General features: G+C 37.5%; 1 long non-coding RNA gene across 2 annotated transcripts; it reads right to left on the reverse strand.

The window, feature by feature from the left end:
• Positions 1-801: 801 nt before the first annotated feature.
• Positions 802-2,285, reverse strand: LOC120240990. Of its 2 annotated transcripts, XR_005530802.1 has the most exons (4): positions 2,130-2,285; positions 1,867-1,997; positions 1,398-1,477; positions 802-941 (listed from the first exon to the last, which is right to left on the reverse strand). It is a non-coding gene; the product is annotated as an uncharacterized LOC120240990 (long non-coding RNA). The 2 variants fall into 2 exon arrangements; XR_005530801.1 differs by lacking the exon at positions 1,867-1,997.
• Positions 2,286-11,935: the final 9,650 nt, after the last annotated feature.

Genomic DNA, 11,935 nt, shown 5'->3' on the forward strand with positions numbered 1-11,935 from the left:
CTCTGAGGTAGAGTTCTAAACCCCAAAGCCTTGCAAATGCTTTTCTGCTTTGAATCCCAAATTGCACTTATAAGCACAAAAAGAAATAGAAGAAATTAGAGAGTAGCTACAGCGAGATTTAGAGTTCCTAGGGGAGTGGTAAACCTAACAGAAAATCCGTAGTTTGTCTGCATAATCACACAGACTATTTAGATGTGGGTGTTATTGTTTAGTTAGCCCAGAATTATATAGAGGCCTTAAGTAATTTTATTTTGGTGATTTCAGAGTACAGAGTGGTACGTATCTGTATCATCCGATTGTAGCCTGAAGAGAAATACACTGCAAGATAGACTCGGAACTCTCTATTTCAACGGCAGTGCCAGTACCACAGCTCCCGCATTTCATACAAAGACAGATGGACAACAAATGTCTTTCTGTTATTGGTTCACAGCTCAGACTGAATGGGATTTATCAGGATTTTACATCTAATCCTTCTTCTTAAGAGACTCTGGCTGTTAGCTTTGGCAGGCAAGAGAAGGGAACCAGATGCCCGAATGCTGGAGGGCAGAGTTCCTAAGTTAAAAAAGTTTTTTTTAATGACTTTCATTTTCTTCTGCTTGCCTGTGCCCATCTAAGCATGAGCACCTCCAATCAATATTACTAGATTTGAATTATGAATCAGTATAAATAGCCAATCCCTCCCCCTCCAAATAAAACCAAAATGTGCCAACTAAATCTTTAGTAAGAGGCCTATCTGTGTGTGTTACCCTAGAGAATAAGGCCAGTATTAAGATTTCTAAATAACATTGATAAAAAAATGTATTCATGAAGTAGAACATTTTTATTTTAAAATTTCCATAAAATGTCTTCTCCCCTGGCATGGAACATCCTGCTTATGGACGTACTTGCAAAGCCTCCAGCTGTTTCTCTTCATTTTCTCCCCCATCAATCCCAACTATCATCTGAAAAAAGCACAATAGGATTTTCCCAAATAATCACCAACACATGATGAAATTACTTCCCCAGATCTAAAAACTCCAGCAAAGAATTTGTAGGGGATTACTATCTCATTTTCTAATAGTGCCCTATTCAGATGTAGCTACCACCACCCTACAGTTACAGCAATAATTTTTCATTGCCACACCTCAGGGGGTATCCACTTATCTTAACAACTGTCATGAAAGTCTAAGGGAAAAATTAATTTAAATCTGCTCTCATAAAAAAGTGACTAAAATGTATTCTTTTATCCTTAGGAGCTGGAAGGGGAGGAGTCCTAAAATCAGAAATACAAAATAAAATATTGTAATTGCAAAGGGTCCAGCTGTTCCAGAGGAGGGCAGTGACTCCCAAACGTGGCTGTTCATAAAAATTGCTTGGAAAGAGGTTTAAAATTCATGTTCCCCGGTCCCACACCATACCATGTGAAGCAGAATTTCTGAGGTGGGATTGAGGATCTTCATTCCTAAATCAATCCTCAGGTATTTCCAGTGCAGGGAGCCTATAAACCAGAGTTCAGGAACTACAAAAATTAGGAGATATATTAATACATGTGATTGATTTGACAGAGTATTAACTATAATGTAACCTTGATAATAAGCTATTCCAACTACTTAAAATTAAAAAGACAGACTTTTGATCTGAATCCTCTCATTTAACTTCTCATGCTCCCAAATTAATTCCCAAAGGAATTTGAAAATCAGAAAAGCAAACCAAACTATTGTGGGAAAAGTCAAGGCATTTCTGCAAAATATACTGCAAACAAGACTACACCGGGAGATGTCCCACTCACTGAGCAGCCTCGGAACACTCAGCAGCCTCCCCGTTGTGTCCCCACTGGCTTCCCTGCCCTCAGTTCCCACCCCAGTCCCACGTTCGGACCGCCTTCACCTGCCACTGCCTTCCGCAGGCCCGTTCCTCTGAGGACACAAAATCGTGGACTCCTGATCTCCAGAAACAACAACACCCTTTCTACCCCTTTGCTGATGCAAGTAAGCGTGATGATCTGCTTCCTCTTGGCACTGAGGATTATATGCATATAAAAATTCAACAAAGAAACAGCAGGAAGACCCTTACTACCTTTCAAGGGATCAAGGGATCACTGATGACTACAATAAAAAGAAACTAGTGAAAGCATTGAAGAAGAAATTTACCAGCAATGGTACTGTAATTGATCATCCGGAATATGGAGAAGTAATTCTGCTACGAGGTGATCAGAACAAGGACAAATGCCAGTTCCTCCTAGAGACCGGACTGGCTAAGGATGGCCAGCTGAAGGTTCATGGGTTTAAGTGCTTTTGGCTCACTGAAGCTTAAGTAAGGATTTCCCTGCAACGAGTAGAATTTCTCTCTGTCCATTGTCAAGTTTAAGAACCTCACAGTTTGTATAATGTAACCATTTGGGGTCCGCTTGAAAGTTGGACTGGTGTAACTCCTTGATGCAATAAACTGAAAAGAGAAAACAATACCACAACTGGATTGGGAGAATTGCTGGCCAACTCACAATTCACAAATCAACCCTAAGCACAGAGTGGCACCACCCAGAGTAAAAATGGCCATTAGGACAATGATAGGTTTGGGGAGGGTGTTGCAAATCAAGAGCTAACAAGGGTGAGATTACACTGCATAATTCGCTCCTGTCTTACCCTTGAACTATAGAGCAGGCCAAGTAGAATAGGGGCAGTGCCACAGCTGGCCTCTAAAGAGACAGGCTGTGCCAGTTAGAGAACAGGGACATTATCCTCTCAAACAAAGAGGGAATAGACTTTCTTTGGCATAGGGGCAAACTCCCTGATGTGCTGCCCCGGCTTTAATTCATACCCTGCCCTTCAGACGTAATTGCCCTATAATTAGATTATATAAAACTGCTAACCCTACCTTCATGTTTTTTTGCCTTTCCTTCTCCCTCTTTCCTTCCACTTTTCCCTTTCCCTTTCTCTCTCTTTCCCTTCTTCCCTTATTCCTTTTGCTCTTGTTTCCCCCTTTCTTTTCGATTTATACCAAAACAGGTGCTGAAAGAAATCACATAAATCTCCAAATAAGGACAAGCTTATAATCTCTCCCATCTTTCTTTTCCAATCGCTCCCTCATTTCCTATCCCATCCATGCATGCTTACTCCTAAGGATAAGCAAAGATAAATTATAATATAAAGATTAAGTAGTTTAATTGAAGACAATCAAGCTGTTTAGACAGGAAAAAAATACACCCTTTAAAAATGGCTTTATTGGCATGCCTTGATGGCTCAGTCAGGTAAGTGTCCAACTTCAGTTCAGGTTATGATCTGATGGATGGTTCCTGGGTTCGAGACCCACATCCAGCACTGTGCTAACAGCTTGGAGCCTGGAACCTGCTTTGGATTCTCTCTCTCTCTCTCTCTCTCTCTCACTCTCTCAAATATAAATAAACATTTAAAAAGATTAGTTTAAAAATGGCTTTAATAGTGAAAGGAAAAACTATAGAAAATCTCTAATGTATATTTTCTAAAAGATTCAAGAAGACATTTTATCTACTTAGTAAAAACTTTAAATTATTTTTTAAAAAGATATAATCTGGGAGCAGGAAAAATTGCTTTGAGATGAAAAATATGACCATTAAATTTTTTCTTTCTCTTTTTTGACATTTTTATTTATTTTTGAGAGACAGAGTGCAGAGTGAGGGGCAGAGTGAGAGGGAGACACAGAATCCGAAGCAGGCTCCAGGCTCTGAGCAGCCAGCAGAGAGCCCAAGGCAGGGCTTGAACCCACTAACTGTGAGATCATGACCTGAGCCAAAGTTGGACACTTAACCAACTGAGCCATCCAGGTGTCCCAGCCATTAAACTTTCTAATGCAATGGAATTCATGAATACAAGATGAGATTCTGTAGAATATGAATCAATGGATTAGTAAAATAAGCTCAAGAAATTCTTCCAGAACTTCTAGGAAAAGTAGAAAATTTTGCCAGAAAAGTTTAAAACTTTACAAGATAGGTCCAGGAAAGCTAAAATAAATTCTATAAGAAGTCTAAAAGGAAAGAATTTAACAAACGGAACAGCGAAAGTAAAAAAGGGAGACAAAGAATGGGTGGCAATGGTCAAAAGGTACAAACCTCCAGTCATAAAATAAATAAGTCAGTCATGAGAAAGAAATGTGCAGCATGATGACTATAGTTAATAATACTATATTGTTTATCTAAAGGTTGCTAAGATTAGATCTTACAAGTTCTCATCACAAGAAAAAAAATTGTGGGGCATCTGGGTGACTCAGTCAGTTAAGTGACCAATGCTTGATTTCATCTCAGGTCGTGATCTCACAGTTCAGGAGTTCGAGCCCTACACTGCACTCTGTACTGACAGTGTGGAGCCTACTTGGGATTCTCTTTCTCCCTCTCTCTATCCTCCTCCTCTTACTCTCTTTCTCCCTCAAAAAAAGAAAAGAAAAGAAGAGAAAAGAAAAGAAAAGAAAAGAAAAGAAAAGAAAAGAAAAGAAAAGAAAAAATTTGTCACTGTGTATGCTGATGGATGTTAAAAAGAACTAGTGTAGTGATCATTTTGAGATATATGCACATATCAAATCAGTATGCTATACACTTGAAACTAATACAACATTATTTGTCAAAAAATGTAGATAAGATATGATAGGTCTATATGTACATCAAATCTAGGTGATCATGGTAAAACAACAAAATTTTTGCAATACAACAGTAAAGAACATCTTTGTGATTTTAGAATAACTAAGGTTTTTGAACAAGAAACAAAAGCATGTTATCAAAGGAAAAATAGGTGATGCATTGAATGATATTAAGATTATAGAACTATGATCATCAAAAACATACCATTGGGAGAATGAAAAAAAAACCCCAACAAAAGATATTCTTTATATATGCATATAACAAAGATCTCATATCCAGATAAAATGACTTTTAAAACTCAATGATACTTAACAGTCACTTCTCAAAAGAAGATACCTAATATGGCTAATAAACTACAAAAAATATTAACTTTGTTAATCATCAGAAAAATGCAGGGATACCTGGGTGACTCAGTTGGTTGAGTGGTTGGCTTAGGCCCAGGTCATGATCTTGTGGTTGATGAGTTCAAGCCCCGCGTCAGGCTCTGTGCTGACAGCTCAGAGCCTGGAGCCTGCTTTGGATTCTGTTTTTCTCTCCCTGCCCCTCCTCTGCTCCTATTCTGTTTCTCTGTCTCAAAAATAAGTAAATATTAAAAAATTTTTAAAGAAAAATTCAAGATAAAGCCACGATGTGAGACCATCGCATACTCACCAGAATGGCTAAAATTAAAAGAGACAATCAATACCAAATTTTGACAAGAATGTAGAGTAAGCAAATATCCCAACCATTACTGGTGGGAGTGAAACTGTTACAATCCATTTGGAAAACTGATTGGTAGTATCTACTAATGCTGAATACATATATTCTAGGTATATTTCCAATGAAAAAGCATCTATATGTTCATCAAAAGGCATAAGAGTACTATTTAAGAAACTCTATAATTAGAAAGATCCCCCCCAAAATGACCCAAATGTCCATAAACAGTAGACTAGATAAGTACATTGTGATGTATTCACAGAATGGAGTGCTGTACAGTGATGAGAATGAACAAATTATAACTGCACATAATAATATGCTGAAGCTCACAAATAATTGTTGAGCCAAATAAGTCACATAAAGAAACTATAAACTGTACATTTGCATTTATATAAAGTACAGAAAAGGAAATACTAATCTATGCTGTTAAAAGTTAAGATATGAGTTACTCATGAGAGGGCTGTCACTCAAATGGGGGTTCTGGGAACTGGGTGTATTCTGTGTCTTGATCTACGTGCAGGTCACCCCAGTTTATTTAGTTGTGTCTGTTTATATGAGTATACTCAGTTGGTAAGACTTCACTGAGCTTTACAGCCACAGCATGTGCACTTGTCTCTATGTACATTAATTGCCCTTCAATAAAATATTTTTAAAATCTTACAGAATCAGGTCAAAAGTGTACTCGGGAAAATGCAGAGCATTTCATGCTTAACAAAAGCATAAAAATAACAGGAAGCTATAAAAATAACAAGGGGTGCCAGTGTGACTCAGTCAGTTAAGCATCCAACCCTTGATTTCGGCTCAGGGCATGATCCCAGGTTCTTTAGATCAAGCCCCACATTGGGTTCTGTACTGACAGCATGGAGCCTGCTTGGGATTCTCTCTCTCTCTCCCTCACCATTCATGCCACTCTCTCTCTAAAAATAAATATTTAAAAAATAAAATAAGAGTAACAGCAAAATGAAACTAAGAAGTAGGAGAAGAAAAGAGGAATGACTAAAGATTAAAAGCCATAATTAAATTAATTATAAAATATTAAAAAGAAAAATTGATAAATAAATCCAAGCCCCAGATTTTTGAAATAACCAAAACAATAAAGTTTTAGAAATGCTAAATGAGAAAAAAAAATGAAGAAAGGAAAATGAGGCAAAACCTAAATTTGAAACACACCAAGGGAAATGGGGGATATTATTACAGATCAGGTTTTTTACATTTGGGCTAGGTAATTCCTTGTTATAGAAGAAGTCAGCTTCTGCATTGTAGGATGTTTAACAGCATCCCTGAAGTCTACCACCTAGATGCCAATATCATGCCCACCCCCAGCTATGACATTCAAAAATCTCCCTATATTACCAAATGTCCCCTGAGAAGCAGATCACCCCCAGTTGAGAAGCATTGCTATAAATTGCATTGTTAAAGAACATACAACTCTATGTTAAAAACATTGAACATCTGAATGAAGAAACTACTTTCTAGGAAAATATGCAGTATAAAAAATTGATTGAAAATGTCATAGAAAAGCTCAATAAACAAATAACAAAGACACTGAAATTTTTATTAAAATCTCATTATCAAAAAAATGCAAATTCTGCACTTTATATACTGTTATATTAATTTGTCTGTCTATTCATTCCCTGGTAGTTATTGGAACAGACAATTCCTTTCAAACTTCTAAGAACAATACCATTCATCTCCTATTTAGAATGTTATAAAGAGGAGCCATACAATAGAAATATAATGAAAGGCACATACAGGATGCTCCTTTCTTCCAGGTATAGGTAGGGAACTTCTCAAATGAAGTTTATAACCTGTTTCAGAGGAGAAGGGCAAGATTGCGGGGGTCACAGTGACCTTCCTGCCTCTGCCACTTTCTCAAACCTGTTAAGCTTAAAATATTCAATATGCCAAGGTGCCGTATTTTGGGGCAGTGTGTCCTGAACTCCATCAAATCCATTCTATTCAAACTTCTAAGTAGCCTATCCATCTAAATTTTGAGTTTAAGGAATGAATGATCAAGAAGGGGGAAAAAAAAGGCAGTCTGGGTATCCTGAAGCTAAAACTAAATCCTTACAAAGGTGAAAGCGTATAATCAAACTTAGATTTATTTCTCTTCCAATAAGGTCCTGTGTATTACATCACAGTAAGCTTGCACAATACAGGTTTGTTTTTTAAAAACAGGTAACCTACTTCTCTGCAAACACTGGATTATAGATTCCTTTTCTTGACTAACAAGTCAGCTCCATGAATTGTTCTAGGAGCTTCATAAAAAAGCACTCAGTGTGAGGTCCCTGAGGACAACTGTGTTTTACTCAGTAATGTGTCCCAAGAGCCTCCAGAATAGTATGCAGGCATGATTGCCTACAGTTAATTGAGAATATGTTCCCTTAAGACCAATGGACACGTGTTCCCTCAATGTCCATCCACGTGACAAAACTGTGGGAAGAATAACAGATCTCAAAATTGCTCATTTGATGGTTTTTCTTGGTACACAAAAGGACAAGAGCCTAAAAATACACTCTCTTCCTCTGAATGCTATTTGCCTCAGGTCAATAATGTGCAGAAAATACAATCACAGGACAAATGAATATCATCTTGCCTCCAACCACAGCACAAAGGGAAGAAAGAAGGATACAACTTTTGTCAAATACTTTCGCTTAAGATGCATTGCTTTTAGGGAGCTTCCTCTGGTGCCCTCTGTGGTGGTTCCTATTATATTCTAGCAACTGCTAAGATTGAGATGTTCTAAAGTGAAAGAGAATGTTTAGGAAACATGGGCCTTCTGATTTGCTAACTTATTAAAAGGCATTGTTGTTTTTTTTTTTTGGACAAACAAAATGAGAATTCTTAATACACTACCAATATTTTTAAAGTTTTGTGGTTCGTTTGCCAAATTGTAGACTATACCAGATCTAGATCCTTCCTCACTTCATACTCCAGGATTGACTTTGATCTCATATCTAGTTGAAATGGTTAATTGCCTTCGAAGGCTGGTAAGTTAGTTTTAATGTTTATTAAACACCAAGTATAAGTGAATTATTCTGCTACGTGCTTTATATATTCTACCCAAATGCCCTTAAATAACCCTTCTGAGGCTTATGGGATTTTTTTATGCTTAAGTATTTATTTTGAGAGAGACAGAGAGCAGGAGAGGGAAGGCAGGGGTGGGGGGGGGGGAATGGAGAAAGAGAATCCCAAACACGCCCCACACTGTCAGCACAGAGCCTGACTCAGGGCTCCAGCTCACAAACTGTGAGGTCATGACCTGAGCCCAAACCAAAAGTTGGACACTTAACTGACTGAGGCAGTTTAATGTTTTTATTCCTATTTGTAATTGAGGAAACCAAAAGTTAAGAGACCAGGTAACTGCCCCTACTGCACCCTTATGCAAACAAATCTAAAGTTACATATAGAAAACCCCACCAGAGTTCATGATCTTACCATTGTACCAGACCGGCTTCCATGTTGACCCAACCCATGGTAGTTTCAAATGTCATCCTCTGTATAAAATATGGTCAGACTAGGTATTGCACCCCCCACCTCCACCTCCTCACCCACTCCCGTGCCGAACGAGAATTCCAAAGTATGAAAGCAGTTTGCCTTATTCCTTCAATCCCCCAAGAGAACCAACCCGAACAAGCCCAGCCAAGAGCAGCTGGGTGGAGTGGGAAGCTCTGCGTCAGCTGAGTAAGTACATGATCTGGGTTCCATCCACCCAAGGCTTAACCGGCTGTGTACACTGTGCCCAACTGCTTAACAGTCTTAGCCTCATATTCTTCATCTACAAATGAGAAGGTTAACCATCCAGTTCCATACAATATTGTAATCTGATTTATAATTGCATTTCTATGACAGTAGGCATATTTTGTGAGTTTCCTTTAAGTTAGAATCTAATCAGTAAATTGCAGAGTATGGACATGGCCCACAACCCTAAAAGTCTCTCAACCATAGTCTCTCAACCATACCCTAATGTCATTTAGATTATGTTCCTCCAAAATCCCTTTTTTAAAAGAATGCCATTATTTTTAAAAAGACCTCATTAATATGTCTTTGTTTATTATTTGGCATTTAAAATGAGCTGTTCCTATACTGAAATTCCTATATTCAAAGCCGACTGAAAAAGAGTGGATTCCTTAAGATGTTCCAAGTACAAAAGCACTTGGAATCAGATAAGAATAAATCGGGAATGACAGATAGTGCTGACCATAGTGCATTTTGTGGAGAGATTGGTAAGGACTCAACAACTCCCCATTAAATTAATGAGAAACCCCAGCCTTTTTGGCCAGAGGGAGTGAGCAAGATAATGGAGAGATCTGAACATCTTTCTACCACCCTGGGAATGATAAGCAAGTTTGAAAGGACAACCAATTCAGTTAAATGTCTTGCTTTCCCAGCAGTTATTGCTTAGATTGGGCTGTTACTCCATATTCCTTCGGTTTGGTTTTCAAAATCAGCAGCCACTGAAATAGCCTTTTAAAGGTGTTTTAGGCTGTTCACACAGTTGTCTCCTGAATAAATAAGAAAAAAAGACCAGGAATCCCTCCAGATTTCTAACACTGTCCAGTGAAAGTCTTCTTTTAATTTGGATTCATAAAGTGGGAATTTCGTGTGATGGATTGCTGGATTTTCCCATCAGCGACTCTCTGGGCTGCTATTTAAAAGAAGGCATCGCAATTAGTTACAGATAAATAAATAAACTGAATCTAATTGTGGGTTTTTCAAAAATCGAAGGAACACTGGATTAGGAATTAGGTGACTTTTGCTTCTAACAATCTATGCAGCTGTCAGGAACGACTCATTCACTCTTTCAAAGCTTCAGTCTCATCGCTGATAAAAGAACTGGTTTGACAACATGGTGAAATATACTGCCTCTTTGAAAAGGAAGAAAGATATGGCGAATGAGTAGGTAGTTGATACTGTTGGTGAAAACAAATATTCCATGACATTAATTTTTGGACACAGATCTTCATTTGTAAATGGTGATCGTATTCTATACTATCTATCTTCCTAATGAGCACAAATTATAATCCATGGAAGTTCCGTTTGTGTGTCAAAGAGTAGTCTCAGAACCTTCTTCCCGTTCCCACTATTAGTATTCTTTGCCATGACTTGTATCACCTCGTTGGTCAACATTGATCAACTAGTCTGGATGCAATTTGTTTGTTTTTTGACTTACTTTAGTCTATAACATAATTCTCTCGATCCCCAAGAAAAAATCCTTAGGCTTCACCTTGAAAGAATTTATTTCTTATAACCTTTTTAAAGATACACCATAGGGGCACCTGAGTGGGTCTGTCAGTTAGGCATCCCACTCTTGATTTTGGCTCAGGTCATGATCTCATGATACTCAGATCAAGCCCCACCTCCTGCTCCACGCTGAGCGGGGAGCCTGCTTAGGATTCTCTCCCTGCCCCTGCCCTGCTCATACTCTCTCTCTCTCTCTTTCTCTCTCTCAATAAAGAAATAAGTACAAATTTAAAATAGCAAATAAATGAATAAGTAAATAAAGATAGATCACGTAGTGACTGTATTTCCATTTAGTAGACTAACCTATGTCTTTTCTAATCCCTTAGACTGCCTTGTGTTGTCATGTTCATACACATGAACATCTCATGGAAGGAAATTTCAAGAAAGCAGGTAAACATTGAAGGTAATTTACAGGATTGGATAAAAGTTCTAGATTATGAAAAGCTGCAGCAATAACATTTCCAAGGGGAAACACACAAGGGCTTGCTCAACATGTATGTTCTGCAGACTTTGGAGAGATCTCTAGCCCAAGGAAAATAAACCAAAATTTAATACGCAAAGTTTCCTTGTAGGTTTATATAAAAGTCTTTAAAGAGGAAAAATAGCAATGCTGAATACCTACTATTTATCAAGTACTTCACGTGTTTTAGCCTGTTTTATCTCATATTAGCCCTAAGAGTGTTATGAGGTCTGATTTACAAACAAAGAAACTGAGACTAAGTAATACTAAGCAATGAATGCATGGCCTTATAGTTAAACTCTGGTCTTTATGCTTCTGAAAAATGAAGTCTTTTCACTGTATATCACTCCTTCTCTTGCAAAAACCCATCTGATATTTCCCTTCCCTCTGTCCTCTGTACTTCTTTTTCTCTTTCTCTCTTTAAGCTCAAGTGAAGACCTTTTATTCCAAGTCTTTCCTACCTGCCTGCCAAGATTCTGAACCTAATAGTAAAATATTTTATTATTAAAGGTAGCATCTATGAAGAACTCTATAGCCTAAGCCCTTTGCAAACATCCTCTTATTTAATACATGAGAGGGGCAGATACCTTTAATAGGTCTCTATAGATTTGAAAACAAAGGTTTAAGGAGAATTAGCTATTTGCCTAAAATAAAATTGTTGGTTGTTTCTAAAGAAGAAAATCAATCTCATATCTGTCTAGTTATAAGGCTTGTGCTATTGTCCACGATGAAGAAAATATATGATAAAATTTCTTTTATTTCAAGTAGGAATGGTTTAATTATATTCAATTCATACTTTAAAAATAACATTTTGTTGTTGATCCTTATTCTAAAAAGTCTCTTTAATTTCTTGCTCTTCAAAATCTATTTGTTCTACATCTCAGAAAAACAAAAAGAACAGCGACACCAACAAAATGTTACTGAAATTATGATAAACCACTGCCATCTAG

This window comes from Hyaena hyaena, unplaced genomic scaffold, assembly GCF_003009895.1.
Source record: "Hyaena hyaena isolate Hyena2069 unplaced genomic scaffold, ASM300989v1 scaffold_272, whole genome shotgun sequence".
NCBI classification, from domain to species: Eukaryota; Metazoa; Chordata; class Mammalia; order Carnivora; family Hyaenidae; genus Hyaena; species Hyaena hyaena.